Below are 21834 nucleotides of genomic sequence, written 5' to 3'. Positions count from 1 at the left end.
CAACGATGGGATACCACTATATACACCTATTAGAATGGCCAAAATTCAGAACGCTGACAAAACCAAACGCCAACAAGGATGTGATGCAACAAGTATTTTCATTCATCGCTGGCGGGAATGCAAACTGGTACACACAGCCACTCTGGAAGATAGTTTGGCAGTGTCTTACAAAACTAAACATACTCTTACTATACGGTCCAGCAATTGTGCCCCTTGTATTTACTCAAAGGAGTCGAAAACTTATGTCCACATAAAAACCTGTGCATGGATGTTTACAACAACTTTATTCATAATTGCCCCAACTTGGAGACAACCAAGATGTCCTTCAGTAGGTGAATGGATAAATAAATGGTGGTACATCCAGACAATGGAATATTATTCAGTGCTAAAAAATGAGCTATCAAACTTTGAAAAGGAGACTTAAGTGTGTATTAGTAAGTGAAAGAAGCCAATCCAAAAAGGCTACATACTGTATGATTCTAACTGTATGACTTTCTGGAAAAGGCAAAACTATGGAGACAAGAAAAAGACCAGTGGTCACCAGAGATTAGGTGGGGAGGGAGGGGTAAATAGGCAGAGCACAGGGGATTTTCAGGACAGTGAAAATACTCTGTGTGATACTGTAGTGGTGGATACATGCCATTATAGATTTGTCCAAACTGGTAGAATGTACACCACCAACAGTGAACCCTAATGTAAACTAAGGACTTTAGGTGATAACAGTGTGTCACTGTAGATTCATCAGTTGTAACAGATGTACACTCTGGTGGCGTATATTGCAATGGGAGAGGCTGTGCGTGTGTGGGGATGGGTTACATGGGAAACCTCTGAATCTTCCTATCAATCTTGCTATAATCCTAAAACAAATCTAAAAAAATAAAGTCTTTTTTTTTTTTAAGAAAAGAATTCATTCACCTTCTTCCCGGACTCTAATGGCCAGTCAAGCCAATGCTCAGGTCAGCAAGAGAAAAGACACTTGACGCCCCAGTGCTGTGCTCTGATGGGCACCACTCTGTCCTCAGATGTTGCCTGGACAGTGACCTATACCCACAGGTCTCAATCTGAATTTACCCCATTAAGTGTCGTTCTGACTTTGGAGGTAGCTGCTTTCCCCCTGTTGATTTTTCGGTGTCTGCTAATCTGTGAAACGGAAAGAGCCATTGTTTCTCTTAGCTATGTTAATCAGATGTCTGAGGGGTCCTCCAAAACATAAGGTAGGAGCTGACCTCAAGGGCCCCCCCAAGGGCCACCCCAGAGATTCTGGGGAGGAGGACCTGTCCCCAGAACCATTCCTTTGCCCCTCCTAATGGCTCTTCAAAGGGAAAAGCTAAACCTATGCAAGTACAGACAAACTTAGAATGCAGATGACCCTGGAGGACAGAGGGGACAGGAACTAAAACCTACTCATCATCCCCTGTGTGCCAGGTGTGAAATGGAAACTACCTCCAACCTCACAGCAGCCTGATGCAGATGTGAGTCTCAAACTTCCTTTCACAGGAACCTGCGCACAAGCATGGGTGCCACACACAGCCGTGGTGGAGAAAACCATTCTTGTTAATAACCTGCGTGCCTTGCATTATGTGATGTATGCACTTCTAAAGAGGCATGTGAGTTCAGCTTCACATACGCATTGTGTTGTCTTAGATCAGAGAGCACATCATTCAAGGTTTTTTTTTCTTATTTCAGAAAGTTTTAAATCCAGAACTAGAATTGAAATCCTTGCAGTGGGAATATAAAATGTTAAATGAAACACTTGGTAGTAGATGACTAATTGCTTCTCTGATCTATTCTAGAATGTATAAAATTGAACAATGTAGAATATAGAAAACTGAGACCTCAGTAAATGAATATTACAGAGCAACATGGACACACAGGTACACCCACCCTCTTTAGGTCCTAATGGTGATACACTGCAGGTACCATCTCAATAACAGGTGTCCTGGTTATCCATTTTAAATATAACCAACAAGAACCTACTGTCTAGCACAGGGAGCTCTGCTCAGTGTTAGGTAACAACCTAAATGGGAAAATGTATAACTGAATCACTTTGGTGTACACCTGAAACTATCACAACATTGTTAATCAACTAGACTCCAATATAAAATAGAAAGTTAAAAAAAAAAACTAACAGGTGTCCTGGGAAGTGGAGCAATGATTACATTCCACAGCTCAGCCTTTCTTCACAGGACTTAGTAGTTAATTACTGTTAGTTGAGTGCCTAGATGCTTCCTTCAAGATCTCCTTCAAATTCTCACTTTTTATTCTTTTTGCAAGTTCTAAAACCAGATGCTTCTTTTACGCAAAAGTCTCATTGCTGTGGAATCTAATGTATTTCCTCCATTCATATCCAAATATCCTCCTTCCTGTTTAATTTACAACCCTCCCATGATTCACCTTTTGGTAATGGTCTATAAGGAACCACACCTTTTTTGGTCCTGCCTACACATATTGCTAAGAGTCTTCAACGTTGGGAAAAAGCATTCCTGAGTTATGTTAATAATATGAGACATTAAAAGGGACTTGTCTGCAAACACAAAACGATAATGACAAATCAGAATTTTTAGGCCCCATGTGCTTTTTTCTCATACCCCACAACCTATACCTATAAAATTTCTGCACTTTTATGGCATGAGGCTTGCCTAGAAAACTCATCATAAGATAGCATGTGCCTGGTTAAATATTAAATTCTTTTTGAATTAGTGAAAAGAGACAAAGGGAAGTGAAACCTAGATACTTAATGGGCAGTGTAAAATGAACAAAACAGTGATGAATAAGGCAATGAAAACTGTGTGTTCTGTTTTTTTTGGATAGCAGAAATTTCTGAACAAGTTCCCAGCATTTACCCAATTTGATGATACTAGGAAAAAATAATGCATGTAAAATCCACATTCAAATAACTTGTGGCATGCATCATCCTTCTTTTCCCATCCTAACAGAATGCCAGTTTTGTTCAGAGGATGAGACATAATGTATCCCCCACTAAAAATACTTGCCTACCACATGAGATGGTACTGTGACAGTTCTGGTCAATGATACTAACAAAAGTCCTCTCGGTATTTATGTGAAAGCCCTTGTTTTCCTGGACTGGGCACTGCTCCTTCTCCTGCCTTGAGTGGTGATGTGAAGCCAGGTACTGCAACAGCTATCTTGCAACCATGAAGTGATGAGTATGAGAATAAGAGGCCACGGGCTAAGGATGGCAGAGAAATATGGTGGGAATCTGAGTCCAGGATGGCCTATTGCCTCCTTTACCAGCCCTGAATTTCTTATTGCTTGAAATAAATATTTGCTACACTTGTTTAAGCCACTGTTAATGTGGTTCTTCGCTGCTTGCAGCCAAATGCAATACTAACCAATACAACCTTGCACACACATCTTAGCTTCTCTTTCTAAATCTCCAAATTGAAGTTTTACATTTCTTTTAAATTCATAGAGAAGCCAAGTAGCCACATTCCCTAGTTTTGAGCTTTGAAGCTCTACAATAACCTATTGTATTTATTATCATCACTAGAGATAAATGTCAGAGTTAAGTGTATAAAAAATAGGAAACGATAAATACAAAAGTAATTACATATAAATAGGTGCTGGATCTCAGGATGAAGGACAACTATGTATGAAATCATTGGAATTTTACTTTTAGGCCCTCATTGAAAAGTCTACAAATAATAAATGCTGGAGAGGGTGTGGAGAAAAGGGAACCCTCCTGCACTGTTGGTGGGAATGTAAGTTGGTGCAGCCACTATGGAGAACAGTATGGAGATTCCTCAGAAAACTAAAAATAGAACTACCATATGATCCAGCAGTCCCACTCCTGGGCATATATTCAAACAAAATTCTAATTCAAACAGATACATGAGGGCTTCCCTAGTGGCGCAGTGGTTAAGAATCCGCCTGCCAATACAGGGGACACGGGTTCGAGCCCTAGTCTGGGAGGATCCCACATGCCGCAGAGCAACCGAGCCTGTGCACCACAACTACTGAGCCTGTGTTCTAGAGCCCGCAAGCCACAACTACAGAGCCTGCATGTCACAAATACTGAAGTCCAGGCCCCTAGAGCCTGTGCTCCGCAACAAGAGAAGCCACCGCAGTGAGAAGCCCGCGCACCGCAACAAAGCGTAGCCCCCTTTCGCTGCAAATAGAGAAAGACGTGCACAGCAACGAAGAACCAAAAACAGAGAAAAATAAATAAATTTTTATATATATATAAAAAAGATACGTGCGGGCTTCCCTGATGGCGCAGTGGTTGAGAGTCCGCCTGCCGATGCAGGGGACACAGGTTCGTGCCCCGGTCCGGGAAGATCCCACATGCCACGGAGCGGCTGGGCCCGTGAGCCATGGCCGCTGAGCCTGCGCGTCCAGAGCCTGTGCTCTGCAATGGGAGAGGCCACAACAGAGCCTGTGCTCTGCAACAGGAGAGGCCGCATACCGCAAAAAAAAAAAAAAAAAAAATACATGCACCCCTATGTTCATAGTAGCACTATTCACAATAGCTAAGACATGGAAACAACCTAAATGTCCATCGACAGATGAATGGATAAAGAAGATGTGGCACATATACACAATGGAAGCCATAAAAAATAACGAAATAATGCCATTTGCAGCAACATGGATGCAGCTAGAGATTATCATACTAAGTTAAGTAAGTCAGAAAGAGACAAATACCATATGATATCACTTATATGTGGAATCTAAAATATGACACAAATGAACCCACCTACGAAGCAGAAACAGAATCATGGATGTAGAGAACAAGCTGGTGGCTGCTGAGGGGGTTGGGGGAGGGATGGAGTGGGAGGTTGGGGTGAGCAGATGTAAGCTATTACATACAGGATGGATAGACAACAAGGTCCTACTGTATAGCACAGGGAACTATAGTCAATATCCTATGATAAACCATAATGGAAAAGAATATGAAAAAAGAATGTGTATGCGTATAACTGAATCACTTTGCTGTAGAGCAGAAATTAACACAACACTGTAAATCAACTATACTTCAAAAATATATTGAAATCAATGGAATTTTACCCTTTAGAATGGCAAAAATCACCATCTGACAGCACGAGTATCAGCAAGGTTGTGGGGAAGTGGGATCTCTCATATACCACCCGTGAGTGGGTGAACTGGTGCTGCTACTAAGGGGAGCAGTTTTCCATGTCTAGTAAAGCTGATGATGAACATACCTGGTGACCCAGAAAATCTTGCACATGTGCACAAGAGAGATGTAGAAGGGTGCTTGCTGTGGTGCTGCTTTATAACAATGAAAACCTGGAGACAGTCTAGGTGTCTGTCAGCAAGTGAATGGATAGAAACATCATGACACAGTCTTACAATATTAAAATGAAGAACAAAACCAGAGCCCAGATCTACACATGGATATGGAAAATTTAGTGGAATGCTGCGGCCGGGTCTCAAGAGCTGATTGTTAAAATTTCAGGAATTTTGCGAGCTGGTTGATATTACATCAGTACTTTGACATCAACCATGTTAGGAGTATTTACAACATTGGAATTAGAAAAAGCTACAAATCACACCCCTTGTCCCCCCACAGAAGAGCTGGTAGTTATTTACCAGCACATCACTAGATAGACTTTCAAAAACAGCGTTTATTTTAAAAGGCAAGTTGCAGAATATGTGGTGGCATATATTTAGAGCTCAAAAACATATAGGAATGTTATATATTTATAATATTTATCAATGGTAATAAAATGTAATCTAGAAGGATAAATGCCAAATTTGTGGTAACAATTGTCTCTGGAGAGGGGGGTCATGTAATAGGTGTGGTGAAGGGGAAAGGGGGGGCTTGAACTCTTTATCTGTTATGTTCTATTTATTTTTTTTAAATATCTAAAGTCAAAAAGTGAACAGAAAGTTAATTTTTGTCAATTATGGGTGCTAAGTATAAAAATGCTTATTCTATGTGCTTATCGCTGTTATTTAGATTTTAAGATAAAAAGGCAGAAAATGAGAGTCCAAAGAAAATTTGCATATCATATTTCATTGACTCCATGACACTGACTAAAAGACGCACTATTACTTGTTGGTAAGGGCATGCAGAATCATACATTGCTGGTATGAATGTAAAATGGTGCAGCCACTGTAAAAAACAGCTCAACAGTTCTTCAGAAATTTACACAGAATTACATATGACCCAATAATTCCACTCCTAGGTATATACCCAAGAGAACTGAGAATGTATGTCCAAGCAATAACATGTATACGAATGTTCATAGCAGCATTATTCCTAATAGATAAAAGGTACAAACACTGCTGGTACATTGCTGGTGGGAATGTAAAATGGTACAACCACTTTTGTAAAATAGTTTGGCAGTCCCTCAAAGAGTTAAAAATAAAGTGACCATATGACCCAGATATTCCACTTGCCAGTATATAGTCAAGAAAACGAGAACACACGTCCTCAAAAAAGACTCTACACCAACATTCATAGCAGCATCATTCATATAGCCAGAAAGTGGGAACAACCCAAACACGCATGCATACATGAGGAAAGGATAAACAAAATGTGGTACAGCCAAACGATGGAATATCAACCATAAAAAGAAATGAAGAACTGATATGTACTACAACATGGATCAACCTTGACATTATGCTAAGCAGAATAGGCCAGACCCAAAAGGCCACATGCTGTATGATTCCATTTATATGAAATGTCCAGAACAGGCAAATCCACAGAGCCAGAAAGCAGGTTAGTGGTTGCCAGAGACTGGGAGGGAGGGGAGATGGGGAGTGATACTTAACAGGTACAGGGTTTCCTGTTCTGGAACTAGATGTGGTGGTGGCACAGCATTGTGAATGTACTAAAAACAGCTGAATTGTACACTTTATTTTTAAAATTTTTTGGGGGGGTGGGGTCGGGCACTATACCACACAGCTTGTGAGATCTTAGTTCCCCAACCAGGGATTGAACCCATGCCCCCTGCTCTGGAAGCACAGAGTCCTAACCACTGGACGGCCAGGGCATTCCCTGAATTCCCTGAACTGTACACTTTAAAATGGTGACTTTTATGTTACGTGAATTTCACCTCAAAAAAAGTCATTTAAACTGTCTTTCATTTTAAGATGATAGTGATTTGAGACACTGCATTGTAGAAACAAAAGCAAACATGTCTTAGAGTTTATGAAATGTGGTATATTATGTAGAAATTTGCAGGCTCTATCCAAATAGCGTTGTATCAGTTAGGATATGTTTTGTGCCTAACAGCATAATAAGAGTGCTTAAACAGGTTAGAAGTTTATTTTCGTTTCACATAGATGAAGTCGTGATGTGGACAGCCCAGGGCCCATAAACTATCTCCATGGTTTGCTCAGACGCCCAGATTTCCTATATGTCGTCTTGTATTCAATATTTGGCTTCCATTTTCAACGTTACAGCAGTCCAAGATGGCTGCTGGAGTGCCAGCCATTATTTCACATTTCTAGGTGTACAGCTGGAAGAGGGAGAGGGCAAAATGCCTTCCTCCCAACTCAGCTCTCTTTGAGCAGAGGAAAGGTGTGCTTAAGTACATGTTCATATGTCCATAAAATGGGAAAGTCTCTATGAATGCAAGACTCCTGTCTATTTTTACCAGTGCATCCCCAGCACAAGGCAGAGCACGTTGAAGGCACTAAAAAACATGTGAAAAGAATGGATACATGCATGGAAATGGATAAATTCATCATAACCATTTAAATATTTTCATAAGTAAGAAACAGGGAAATGTTGAGTACAATATAATATGTGAAAACAGACTATAGTGTAATCCTAATTCTACTGAAAATGTATAGTATGCCTAGAAAAAAGAAATATACTAACCTACTAACAGATTTTCTAAATATATGGTGAAATTTCTCTGATTTTTAATAATTTTTTTCATACTTTTATAAATTTTCTAAATGTATGCAATAAGCCAGAATATTTTTCTAATTAGAAAATAAATCAATAAGCTTAAAAATCAACCAATCAGTCAATCAAGAAGAAGACCACTTCAGTCTAAGTGTTAAAACCAGATAGTGAGTTTATAAACCAAAGAAAGTAACCAACAGCCACATAAGCTGTGGAGAGTCCAACAATCCTGCTTCTCTCATCCAACAGCTTTGTTTTACAATTGGGGGAAGGAGATGTTGACATCTGCAGATGATGCCCTTGTGGAACCATGCCTATCCTACATTTGGGGTAGCAAATTGATTCCCTATCCCATATCTCAGTTTTTTCAATCTAATAGTTAGCACATAATCACTCATTTTTTAAACGGGAAGACCATTTTAAAACTTACCACAGGGAAGTTATCCATCCATCAAAGTAAACTCATTATCTGCTTCCAGGTCCACCCCGATCACTTGGAAATGATTAAATCAAACTCGGCATTTCTCAGCACAATGGAAAGTCACCAGCACCCCTGAATTTTCTTGTGTTTTCCCACTATTATGGGCTAAATTGCCCCTTCCCCCTCAGATTTCATGTGTTGAAGTCCTAAATCCCAATACCCCAGAATGTGACTATTTGGAGATAGTCTTTATTTTAAAAACTTTTTAAGGTTTTTTTTTGATGTGGACCATTTTTTAAAAAGTCTTTATTCAGTTTGTTACAACATTGCTTCTGTTTTATGGTTTTTTGGCCATGAGGCTGTGGGATCCTAGCTCCCTGACCAGGGATCGAACCTGCACCCTCTGCATTGGAAGATGAAGTCTTAACCACTGGACCACCAGGGAAGTCCCTGGAGATAGTCTTTAAAGAAGTAATTACATCAAAGTGAGGTCACAGGGTGGACCCTAATCCAATATGACTGTTGTCCTTAGAAGAAGAGGAAATTAGGATACAGATCTGTACAAAGGGAAGACAGTGGTAAGACACAGAAAGAAGACAGTCATCTACAAGCTAAGGAGAGAGGCCCCAGAAGAAACCAAGCCTGCTGACACCTTGACCTCAAACTTCTAGCCTCCAGGATTGTAAGAAAATACATTTCTGTTGTGTAAGCCACCCAGTCTGTAGTACTTGTTACAGCAGCTCTAGCAAATACACCCACTCATCATGTTAATTACATGTTTGGTGACTGCGATGGTTAAGTTTATGTGGCAACTTGGCTAGGCTATGGTATCTAGTTGATCAGATATCAGTCTGGATGTTGCTGTGAAGGTACTTTTTAGATGTGATGGACATTTAAGTCAGTAGACTTAGTGGGCTTAGTCAGTGGGCTTCATGCTATCAGTTGAATGTCTTAAATAGGATGACTGAGATCCCCCAAAGAGGAAGGAGTTCTGACTCCAGGCTGTCTTTGGACTCAAGATTGCAGCATGAACTCTGGCCAGAAGTTCCAGTCTGCCTTCCCTGCATATACCAGACTTGCCAGCCCCACAATTACATGAGCCTATTTTAAAAATACACTCCTGGGCTTCCCTGGTGGCACAGTGGTTGAGAGTCCACCTGCCGATGCAGGGGACATGGGTTCATGCCCCGGTCCGGGAAGATCCCACATGCCGCGGAGCGGCTGTGCCCGTGAACCATGGCCGCTGAGCCTGTGCTCCACAACGGGAGAGGCCACAACAGTGAGAGGCCCAAAAATACACTCCCACCACCCACACACATACATCTACACACATCCTGTTGGTTCCGATGCTCTGGAGAACCCTAATAACAGTGAATAAGGACTGATATTCCATGTACTTAACTCCATGCTCTTGCACTTGTTTTATGCAAAATATCTATTTACTTCCAAATTTGTGACTGGAAGAGCTAGTCAAATACTTGCAAATTAATTCATCAGTGTGCTGTTCTTTCTTTTTAAAGATGACATTGAGCTTTGCTAGAGGATGTCATCAGAGAGCCAGAAGGAATGAAGGACGATCACTCATCAAAATGCCTAACAATTTACACCCACAGTGTGCTGACAGCCAGTAAATTCCGATAGGATGAACAATTATGGTTATAACTTTTAAACTGCCTTTGTTATGAGCATCCTGCTCTTGCCTTTTGATCCTGCCTAATCTTGTTCTACCCTGTGCATTTGCAACCTCACTTCTTTTTTCAGAAATGACAAGTTTTCTTTCTGCTCTGTTAAGTACATAAACTGAGCTGCTTATCCAGAGAGAAATCGGATAAGATAAATTGGATAAATGCGGAGGGTTTGGCCAGGGAAGAAACAAAGATGTGAGACAAGGAAGTCTGAGGAACGTCGGGGAGCAAGAAGTGCCTGGAGGGCAGGGCACCTGGGGGAGAGGGGATGGTGAGGAATGACCCCATGCTCACCAGTAGCCAGGAATGCTTATTTGTGACACCAGCCAACAGAAGATAGCTGGGTGACCAGGCGGATCAAGAGCTAAATAAAGCTGACAGAACTACACAGGTGGCACTCATGAGACTGGCATTCTTGTCGCCTTGCTCTAAAAAGTCATTGCCCAAAAGTTTCCTTTCCTAATACACCTGTGAATTAAATTGGAAGAGGATTTCTGTGGAGGTGAGGGAATGCAGAAACAAACAAGAGGCACCTTGGCCCTCATGAAGAGTGATATGTGTGGGGTAGAGCCAATTAGAGGCTGGGCTTTGAGAGATCTGAGACAGTCCATGAGGAAAACAGCAAAACCATTTGGGAAACCTTGCTCACCAGGGCACTAAGAAGCAGCCCTGTCCAGTAGGACTTTCTGCAGTGATGGAAGTATTCTACATCTGCACCATCCAATGGGGGTGGCTACAGAGCACTCGAAATGTTGCTGATGAGACTAAGCAACTGAATTTTATGTTTTATGTAATTAACATGTAAATAGCCACATGTGGCTAGTGACTACCATATTGGATAACACAGCCATGTGGTCCTCATAACACAGTGATTGACGTGTCTCCCAACACATCAACATGTCAACAGTTTGGGAAAGGATTGTTCCAAACAAATGAACTCAGTGATCCTCTTGCTACTGAGTGCTCCATATTTAAATTACTAGCAATCTGAAGAGTTGGGGGGCGGGGAACAAAGAGAATGATGGTGCCTCCTAAAGACCCTAAACCACTGGTTAGCCACCAGGCAGGATCTAATCTGGTAAACAATGAATTAGAGCATCTTCTGCAGGAAACACTAGTATTTATGTTCGCCCAATGTGTACAGGATAAGCCCCTGCCTAGTAGTCATTTATAACTAAAAGAAACAGAGCTAGAATTTCCCACCTTTGGTTTCCTTCCAAAGGTGGGATTTATCTTTAAATTTACTTCAATTTGTGGGAGATTTGGAAGAAAAATCCTTCCCGCTATTAGGGAGCTTTCTAAATAGGAGAAATAACATTTGTCAAGCTTGTCTTAGGAGAGTTTTTGTTCAAGTGATTACAAATGAAATGAACTTGGAATGTTGAAATTTCTCATGTTTGACATGATGGCAGAAGAATATTGAGCAAGAAAATAATTTGGCATTTGGTCCCCAGCATGAGTTCGTACACGCAACCCCATTAAATCATATTAGGAAGGAAATGTGCTTTACTGGGAAATGGGCTGGGCTAAACCAGAGACTCCAAAGTTCTGGGGCAACAGCGTGACTTCCCCTCCTTAATGACTGGGGGACACTCAGCCTTGATGGGCCTCTTCTCCTTCATCTACAAGGATGGGGAAAAATGCTTTCTCAGGATTTCTTCAAGGAAGAAGACTAGAACCATAAATCATTTTGACAAATGCAAAGTACCCCTCAATACAAATTATTTACAGAGATGTTATTTATTTGATTTCCTTTTGGGGGGAAATGAAGCATTAGTTGAGTATAATATGGAAGTGGTTCAATAGCACCATTACAAGTGAGTTTTTTAAAGAGTAGGGGACTTCACAAAATGATCTCAAGGTATGAAAAGTACTGTTTGGTTTCATATGCAAGTTTCTAAAAGAGTTATTACAGATTGAGAGGGAAGTAAGTGGCTGCAGTATACACTGTGACCAACTTTCAAATAATGATTGTGACTTGAGTCATTTCTCAGAAATAAGTAAACAAATTCTTTTACTTTGATGCTGAATGATATTGATCAAGTCCATCTGCTTGTACCCATTAGAAGACACCATCTCACATTATTTTGGAAATGGTCATCCTGAGTCAGACTAAGTAGTCATAGTTAATACATTTGATTTCCCTCTCATTTGTTTTTTGCTCCATCCTCTGTATCTACCCAAATTTAGTCTTCTTCCCTCAGAGCCACTTGACCACGTGAGTATCATCCTTAATCCTAAAGAGGAAGAAGGGAATTTCCATGTTAGTAGAGGAACTCAACTAAGAGTAGAATGCTGCATAATTTATTGTCCAAACTGAGATGTTAGAGAACAAAGGGAGGCCTTTCAATAATTATGCTGGAATGAAAAATATAAACCAATCACCCTAATTAAAAAAATAAACAGAAAACATATGTAAAGGTCAGCCTCATTTGTATCAAAGCAAAAATAAAATAAGACCATCGTAGACCCACCAGATTGACAAAAATGAAAAAGTTCAACAATCCTAAATGTTGGTAAAGACATGGAACAACTGGAACTCATAGTGTTGGGAGTACATTTTACAACACTTTTGAAAACAATTTGACATTATCTAGGAAAAATGAACATGTACGTATCCTATAATTTGGCAAATCCACTCCCACAAAATATGTACTAGAGGGGGACTGGCCAAGATGGTGGAGGAGGAAGACCCTGAGCTCACCTCCAAATTTAGACACACCAGACACACCAAAATTACAGCTATTTACAGAGCAACAAGCAATGAGAAGGACCTGAAGACTAGCAGAAAAGATCTTCTACAACTAAAGATATAAAGAAGGACCCACAACAAGATGGATAGTAGAGCCAGAGATGCAGTATAGCCAACACCCATACCCCTGGGTAGGCAACCCACAAATTGGAGGATAATTACTATTGCAGAGGTTCTCCCCAAGGAGCAAGGGGTCCAAACCCCACATCGGGTTCCCCAGCGTGAGGGTCCTGCACCCAGAAGATGAGCCACCAGAACATTTGTCGTTGAAGGCCCCTGGGGCTTACTTTCAGGAGAGGCAGAGGGCTGTGGGAAATAAAGCCTCCATTTTTAAATGGCACACACAAAATCTCACACACCCAAGACCCAGAGCATAAGCAGTAATTTGAAAGCAGCCTGGGTCAGACCCACTTGCTAATCTTAGAGAGCCTCCCAGAGAAGCAGGAGGCAACTGGGAATCATCTTGGAGACAGATGCTGGCAGCTGCATTTTGGGGAGCTCATCCTACTATGAGGATGCTAGTGTTCCAAGTGCCATTTTGGGATCCTCCCTCTAGTTTATTAATGCTGGGACCCAGCCTGTCCACCAGCCAGTCAGCATCAGTCCTGGGACACCCCAAGTCAAGCAGCTGTCCAGGCAGGGACACAGCCCCACCTACAAGCAGGTTGGCTGCCACAGGACCCCTGAACCACAAGCTGCCCCAGGACATGGCCCCACCCACCAGTGAGCCAGCACTAGCCTCAGGACACCCAGGGCCCTGAGCCAGCCCTCAGGACCTGCCCCTGCCCCCCAGCAGGCTGACACCAGCCACAGGATCCCCTGGGCCCAGACCCCACCCACCAGCAGATGACAGCATTCACACTAGGCAAGGCCTGACAACCAACCTGACCAGGGGCTATCCACGCCTACAGGCACACCCACAGTAGTCAGCCCACTGCAACAGAAGGGCACATGCAGCACACATAGAGGGCACCCCCAGAGCATATAGCTCTGGTGGCCAGAGGGGAGTATCCTCCTGGGGCCTATAGGACATCTCTTACATAAAGCCACATCTCCAAGATCAGGAAATATAACCAACTTACCCAATGCAGAGAAATATAGAGAATTAGGCAAAATGAGGAGACAGAAAAATATGTTCTAAGCAAAACAAGATAAAACTCTAGAAGAAGAACTAAGTGGAGATAGGCAATCTACCCAATAAAGAATTCAAGGTATAATTGTAAAGATGGTCAGAAGAACTCAGAAGAAGAATGGATGAACACAATGAGAAGATAGAAGTTTCTAACAAAGAGAAAATAGAGGAACCAAACAGAGCTGAGGAATACAATAACTAAAGTGAAAAATACACTAGTAGATTAGAAGATAAGAGAAACATTAGCAATCTGGAAGACAGAGCAGTGGAAACCACTGAAGCTGAACAGAAGAATGTAGAAGAATTAGAAAAAATGAGGACAGTTTAAGAGACCTCTGAAGCAACATCAGGAATATGATCATTTACATTATAGGGGTCCCAGAAGAAGAGAGAAAGGGGCAGAGAACATATTTAAGACATAATAGCTGAAAATTTTCCTAACTTGGGAAAAGAAACAGACATCCAGGTCCAGGAAGCACAGAGCGTCCCAAAGAAGATGAACTCAAAGACAACCACACCAAGACACATTGCATTTAAAATGACAAAAAAAATTAAAGATAAAGAGAGAATATTAAAAGCAACAAGGGAGGGGACTTCCCTGGTGGCGCAGTGGTTGAGAGTCCGCCTGCTGATGCAGGGGACACGGGTTCGTGCCCCGGTCCAGGAGGATCCCACATGCCATGGAGCGGCTGGGCCTGTGGGCCATGGCTGCTGAGCCTGCACGTTCGGAGCCAGTGCTCCACAACAGGAGAGGCCACAACAGTGAGAGGCCCGCATACTGCAAAAATAAATAAATAAAAGCAACAAGGGAAAAGCAACTAGTTACACAGAATCGAACACCCATAAGACTCTCAGGCTAGAAGGGAGTGGCACAATATATTTAAAGTGATAAAAGGAAAAAATCTACAACCAAGAATACTCTACCTGGCAAGGCTATCATTCAGATTTGAAGGAGAAATAGTTTTACAGACAAGCAAAAGCTAAAAGACTTCAGCACCATGAAACCACCTTTACAAACAATGTTAAAGGGACTTCTCTAAGTGTGAAGGAAAAGGCCACAACTAAAAATATGAAAATTACAAAAGGAAAAATCTCATTGGTAAAGACATATACAGCAAAGGTAGTATATCAACGACCCATAAAGCTAGTAGGAAGGTTAAAAGACAAAAGTAGTAAAAATCATCTATATCCACACTAAGTAGTTAAGAGATACACAAAACAAAAAAATGTAAAATGTAACATGAGAAACATTAAATGTGTGTGAGAGGGAGTAAAAATGCAAGGTTCTTAGAATGTGTTCAAACTTAAGAGATCATCAACTAAAATAATCACATATATAGTTAATATGAACCTCATGGTAACCACAAACCAAAAATCTACAATAGATACACAAAAAAGAGAAATGAATGCAAACATAACACTAAAGATAGTTATCAAATCACAAGCGAAGGGAACAAAAGAAGAAAGGAGCACACAAGAGAACTACAAAAACAACCCCAAAACTATGAACAAAATGGCAATGTACATATCTACCAATAATTAGTTTAAATGTAAATGGACTAAATGGTCTAATCAAAAGATATGGAGTGGCTGAATGGATACAAAAACAATACCCATATATATGTTGCCGACAAGGGACTCACTTCAGATCCAGAGACAACACAGACTGAAAGTGAGAGGATGGATAAAGGTATTTCATGAAAATGGAAATGAAAAGAAAGCTGGGGTAGCAATACTTAGAGCAGACAAAATAGACTTTAAAACAAAGACTGTCACAAGAGACAAAAAAGAACATTACATAAAGATAAAGGGTTCAATCCAAGAAGAAGATATAACAATTGTAAACATACATGCACCCAACATAGGAGCACCTAAATACATAAAGCAAATATTAATAGACATAAAGGGAGAAATTGACAGTAACACAATAATAGTAGGGGGCTTTAACACCCAATTTACATCAATGGACAGATCATCCGGACAGAAAATCAATAAGGAAGTCCTGCCTTAAATGACACATTAGACCAAATAGAATATATATATAAACATTGCATGCAAAGGCAGCAGAATACACATTTTTTTCAAGTGCACATAGAACATTCTCTAGGATAGATCACATGATCACATGCTAATAAGCCATCAAACAAGTATCAGTAAATTTAAGAAAATTGAAATCATATCAAGCATCTTTTCTTACCACAGTGCTATGAGACTAGAAATATACTACAAGAAAAAAAAACTGCAAAAAATGCAAACACATGGAGGCTAAACAACATGCTACTAAACAATCAATGGATCACTGAAGAAATCAAAGAAGAAATAAATAGATACCTGGAGACAAATGAAAATGAAAAAATAATCCAAAATCTATGGACATCAGTAAAAGCAGTTCTAAGAGAGAAGTTTATAGGAATACAAGCCTGCCTCGGGAAGTAAGAAATATCTCTAACAACCTAATTTCACATTTAAAGGAACTAGATAGAGAAGAACAAACAAAACCTGATATTAGTACATGGAAAGAAATCATAAAGATCAGAGCAGAAACAAATGAAATGGAGACTTTTAAAAAATAGAAAAGATCAGTAAAACTAAGAGCTGGTTTGTTAAGAAAAGATAAACAAAATTGATAAACCTTTAGCCAGACTCATCAAGAAAAAAAGAGATAGGGCCCAAATAAATAAAATCAGAAATGAAAGAGAAGTTACAACTGACACCACAGAAATACAAAGGCTCATAGGTATTACTATGAACAATTATATACCAATAAAATTGACAACCTAGAAGAAATGAACAAATTCCTAGACATGTACAATCTCCCAAGACTGAATCGGGAGGAAATAGAAAATATGAATAGACCAGTTACCAGTAATGAAATTGAATCAGTAATAGAAAACCTACCAACAAATAAAAGTCCAGGACTAGATGGCTTCACAGGTGAATTCTACCAAACATTTAGAGAAGAGTTAACATCTATCCTCTCAAACTATTCCAAAAATTGAAGAGGAAAGAATGCTTCCAAACTAATTCTACAAGGCCTGCATCACCCTGTTACCAAAAACAGACAAAGATAGCACACAAAAAAGAAAATTACAAGCCAATATCACTGATGAACATAGATGCAAAAATCCTCAATAAAATATTAGCAAACCAAATTCAACAATACATTAATAGGATCATACACCATGATCAAGTGGTATGTATCCCAGGAATGCAAGGGTGGTTCAATATCTGCAAATCAATCAATGTGATACACCACATTGACAAACTGAAGAATAAAAATCATATGATCATCTCAACAGATGCTGAAAAAGCTTTTGACAAAACATCCATCTACAATAAAAACTCTCAACAAAGGGGTATGGAGGGAACACACCTCAACATAATAAAGGCCATATATGACAAGCCCACAGGTAACATCATACTCAGCAGTGAAAAATGGAAAGCATTTCCTTTAAGATCAGGAACAAGGCAAGGATGGTCACTCTCACCACTTTTATTCAGCATAGTATTGGAAGTCCTCGCCACAGCAATCAGACAAGAAAAAGAAATAAAAGGAATCCAGATTGGAAGAAAGTAAAACTGTCACTATTTACAGATGACATGATACTATACATAGAATATTCTAAAGATGCCACCAAAAAATTACTAGAACTCATCAATGAATTCACAATGAATTCAGTAGAATTATAGGATACAAAATTAATATATAGAAATCTCTTACATTGCTATACACTAACAATGAACTATTAGAAGAGAAATTAAGAAAACAATCCCATTTACAATCACATCTAAAGAATGAAGTACCTAGGAATAAATCTAACTAAGGAGGTAAAAGACCTATACTCAGAAAACTATAAGACACTGATAAAAGAAACTGAAGATGACACAAACAATTGGAAAGCTATACCATATTCGTAGACTGGAAGAATTAATATTGTTAAAATGACTATATTCCCCAAGGCAATCTACAGAGTAAATACAATGCATATAAAAATACCAATGGTGGGCTTCCCTGGTGGCACAGTGGTTGAGAGTCCGCCTGCCGATGCAGGGGACATGGGTTCGTGCCCCAGTCCAGGAAGATACCACATGCCGCAGAGCGGCTGGGCCCGTGAGCCATGGCCGCTGAACCTGCACGTCCGGAGCCTGTGTTCTGCAATGGGAAAGGCCACAACAGTGAGAGGCCCACGTACGGCAAAAAAAAAAAAAAAAAAAAAACCAATGGCATTTTTCACACAACTAGAATAAGTAATTCTAAAATGTGTATGGAAACACAAAAGACCACAAATAGCCAAAACAATCTTCAGAAAGGAGAACAAATCTGGAGGTATCATGTGTCCTGATTTCACACTATACTACAAAGCTACAGTAATCAAAACAGTATGGTAATGGCACAAAGACAGACACAAATCAGTGGAACAGAATAGAGAGCCCAGAAATAAACCCATACACTTATGGTCGATTAATCTATGACAGAGAAGGCAAGAATATACAATGGGAAATACAACCTCTTCAATAAATGAAGGTGGGAAAACTGGACTATTTTCTCACACCATATAAACAATAAACTTAATATGGATTAAAGACTTAAATGTAACAGCTGAAACCATAAAATTCTAAAAAGCAGGCAGTATACTCTTGACATCTGACTTAGAAATATTTTGTATATGTCTCCTCAGGCAAGGACAACAAAATAAAAAATAAACAAATGGGACTACATCAAAGTAAAAAACTTTTGGACAGTGAAGGAAACTGTCAATGAAAAAGCCTCCTACTAGGAGAAGATATTTGCAAACCATATATTTGATAAGGGGTTTATATCCAAAATATACAAAGAACTAATGAAATTCAACATAAAAAAATAGATTAAAAAAATGGGCAGAGTCAAAACTACAAGATATCACCTCACACCTGTCAGAATGGCTATCATCAGAAAGTCTGCAAATAAATACTGGATAGGATGGGAAGAAAGGGACCCCTTGTACACAGTTAGTGGTAATGTAAATTGATACAACCACTATGAAAAACAATATGGAGGTTCCTCAAAAAACAGAACTACCACATGATCCTGCAGTCCCACTCCTGGGTATTTATCTGAAGAAAATGAAAACACTAATTTGAAAAGATATATTCACCCCCCATGTTCACTGCAGCATTATTTAAAATAGCCAAGATATGGAAGCAACCTAAATTCCTATTAATAGATGAATGGATAAAGAAGATGTGATATATGTACACACACACACAATGGAATATTACTCAGCCATAAAAAGAATGAAACCTTGTCATTTGTGACAACTTGGATGGACCTAGAGGGTATTATGATAAGTGAAATAAATCAGACAGAGAAAAACAAATACTTCATTATTTCACTTATATGGGGAATCTAAAAAACAAAACAAATGAACAAACATAACAAAACAAACATAGTCATAGATACAGAGAAAAAACAGGTGGTTGCCAGAGGAAAGGGGGGTGGGTGGAGGAGAGAAATAGGTGAGGGGGATTAAGAGGTAGAAAATTCCAGTTACACAATAAATGAGTTATGGGTATGACATGTACAGTGTGGGGAATACAGTCAATAATTATGTAATATCTTTGTATGGTGACAGATGGTAACTGGACTTATTGTGGTGATCATTTTGAAATGTAGAGAGGGACTTTCCTGGTGATCCAGTGGTTAAGACTCCACGCTTCCACTGCAGGGGGCAGGGGTTCAATCCCCTGGTCGGGGAACCAAGATCCTGCATACCACATGGTACAGCCAAAACAAATAAATAAAAAAATTTTTTGAAGTTAATTTTTTTAAATGTATAGAAATATTGAATCACTATGTTGTGTACTGGGAACTAACACAGTGTTATAGGTCAATTATACTTCAAAACCAAATAAACAAACTCAGAAAAAGAGATCAGATTTGTGGTTACCAGAGGTAGGAGATGAATATTGAATAAAGGCAGTCAAAAGGTACAAACTTCCAGTTTTAAGATAAATAAGTGCTAGGGATGTAATGTACAACATTATATATATATATATATATATATTACATGTGTGTATGTACATATATATGTGTGTGTATATATATATAATTAATACTGCTGTATGTTGTATATGAAAGTTATTAAGAGAGTAAATCCTAAGAGTTCTCATCACAAGGGAAATTTTTTTCAATTTCTTTAATTGTTTTATGAAGTGTAGTTGATTTACAACATTGTGTTAATTTCAGGTGTACAGCTAAGTGATTCAGTTTTATATATATATATATGTATGTTTTCAGATTCTTTTCTATTATAGGTTATTGAATATAGTTCCCTATGCTACACAGTCAGTCCTTTTGTTTATCTATTTTATATATAGTAGTGTGTATTGCTAATCCCAAACTCCTCATTTATCCCTCCCCCCACTTTCCCCTTTACTTTTGTATCTATATGAGATGACAGATGTTCACTAAACTTATCATGGTAGTCATTTCATGATGTATGTAAGTCAAATTATTATGCTGTTTACCTTAAGCTTATACAGTGCTGTATGTCAATTATATCTCAATAAAACAGGAAAAAATAAAGATATGTACTAGAATATTCATAGAAACATTGTTTATAAAAGCCTAAAGGTAGAAAAAACAAATATGCCTAAACATAAAAATGGATACATTGGACTTCCCTGGTGGCACAGTGGTTAAGAATCTGCTTGCCAGTGCAGGGGACACGGGTTCGAGCCCTGGTCCGAGAAGATCCCACATGCTGCGGAGCAACTAATCCCATGTGCCACAACTACTGAGCCTGCGCTCTAGAGCCCACAGGCCACAAATACTCAGCCCGTGTGCCACAACTACTGAAGCCGCACGCCTAGAGCCCATACTCCGCAACAAGAGAAGCCACCGCAATGAGAAGCCTGCGCATGGCAATGAAGAGTAGCCCCCGCTCACCTCAACTAGAGATAGCCCGTGTGCAGCAATGAAGACCCAACACAACCAAAAATAAATAAATAAATAAATAAATAAAATTGAATTGTATGAGTTCTTTACATATTTTGTATATGAACCCATTATCAGATGTATGATTTGCAAATATTTTCTCCCATTCGATAGGTTGCCTTTTTATTTTGTTGGTGGTTTCCTTTACTGTGCAGCTTTTTTTTTTTTTTTTTTTTTTTTTTTGGGTGGTACACGGGCCTCTCACTGTTGTGGCCTCTCCCGTTGTGGAGCACAGGCTCCGGACGCGCAGGCTCAGTGGCCATGGCTCACGGGCCCAGCCGCTCCGTGGCATGTGGGATCTTCCCGGACCGGGGCACGAACCCGTGTCCCCTGCATCGGCAGGTGGACTCTCAACCACTGCGCCACCGGGGAAGCCCTGTGCAGCTTTTTTGTTTGATCTAGTCCCACTTGTTTATTTTTGCTTTTCTTGCTTTTACTTTTGGTGTCAGATTAAAAAATTTATCACCATGACCTATGTCAAGGAGTTACCACCTATGTTTTCTCCTAGGAATTTTATGGTTTTGGGTCTTACATTCAAGTGTTTAATTCATTTTGAGTTAATTTTTGTGTACAGTGTAAGATAGTCCAATTTTATTTTTTCATGTGGCTGTCCAGTTTTCCCAACACCGTTTATTGACGAGACTGTCCTTTCTCCATTGTATATTCTTTGCTCCTTTGTTGTAAATTAATTGACCATATATGCGTAGGTTTCCTTTGGGCTCTATTCTGTTCCATTGGTCTATGTGTTTATTTTTATGCCAGTACCATACTGTTTCAGGAATTGTGATACCTCCGACTTTGTTCTTCTTTCTCAAGGTTGCTTTGACTATTCAGGGTCTTCTGTGGTTCCATACAAACTTTAGGATTTTTTCCTATTTCTGTGAAAAATGCCACTGGAATCTTGGTAGGGATTGCATTGAATCTATAGATGGCTTTGGGTAGTATAAACATTTTAACAATATTAATTGTTCCAATTCATGAACACGAGATATCTTTCCATTTGTGTCTTCTTCAGTTTCTTTTATTAA

The 21834-nt window shown here is 39.6% G+C and overlaps 1 long non-coding RNA gene across 1 annotated transcript in view; it reads left to right on the top strand.

Annotated features, from left to right (window-relative positions):
• Nucleotides 1–21834, top strand: part of LOC141279573 (uncharacterized) — a 63081-nt gene that overhangs the window by 4364 nt on the left and 36883 nt on the right. The window lies entirely within an intron of this gene.

Source organism: Tursiops truncatus, chromosome 9 (assembly GCF_011762595.2).
Source record: "Tursiops truncatus isolate mTurTru1 chromosome 9, mTurTru1.mat.Y, whole genome shotgun sequence".
NCBI lineage: Eukaryota > Metazoa > Chordata > Mammalia > Artiodactyla > Delphinidae > Tursiops > Tursiops truncatus.
This window is presented reverse-complemented; position numbering and strand designations above follow the sequence as displayed.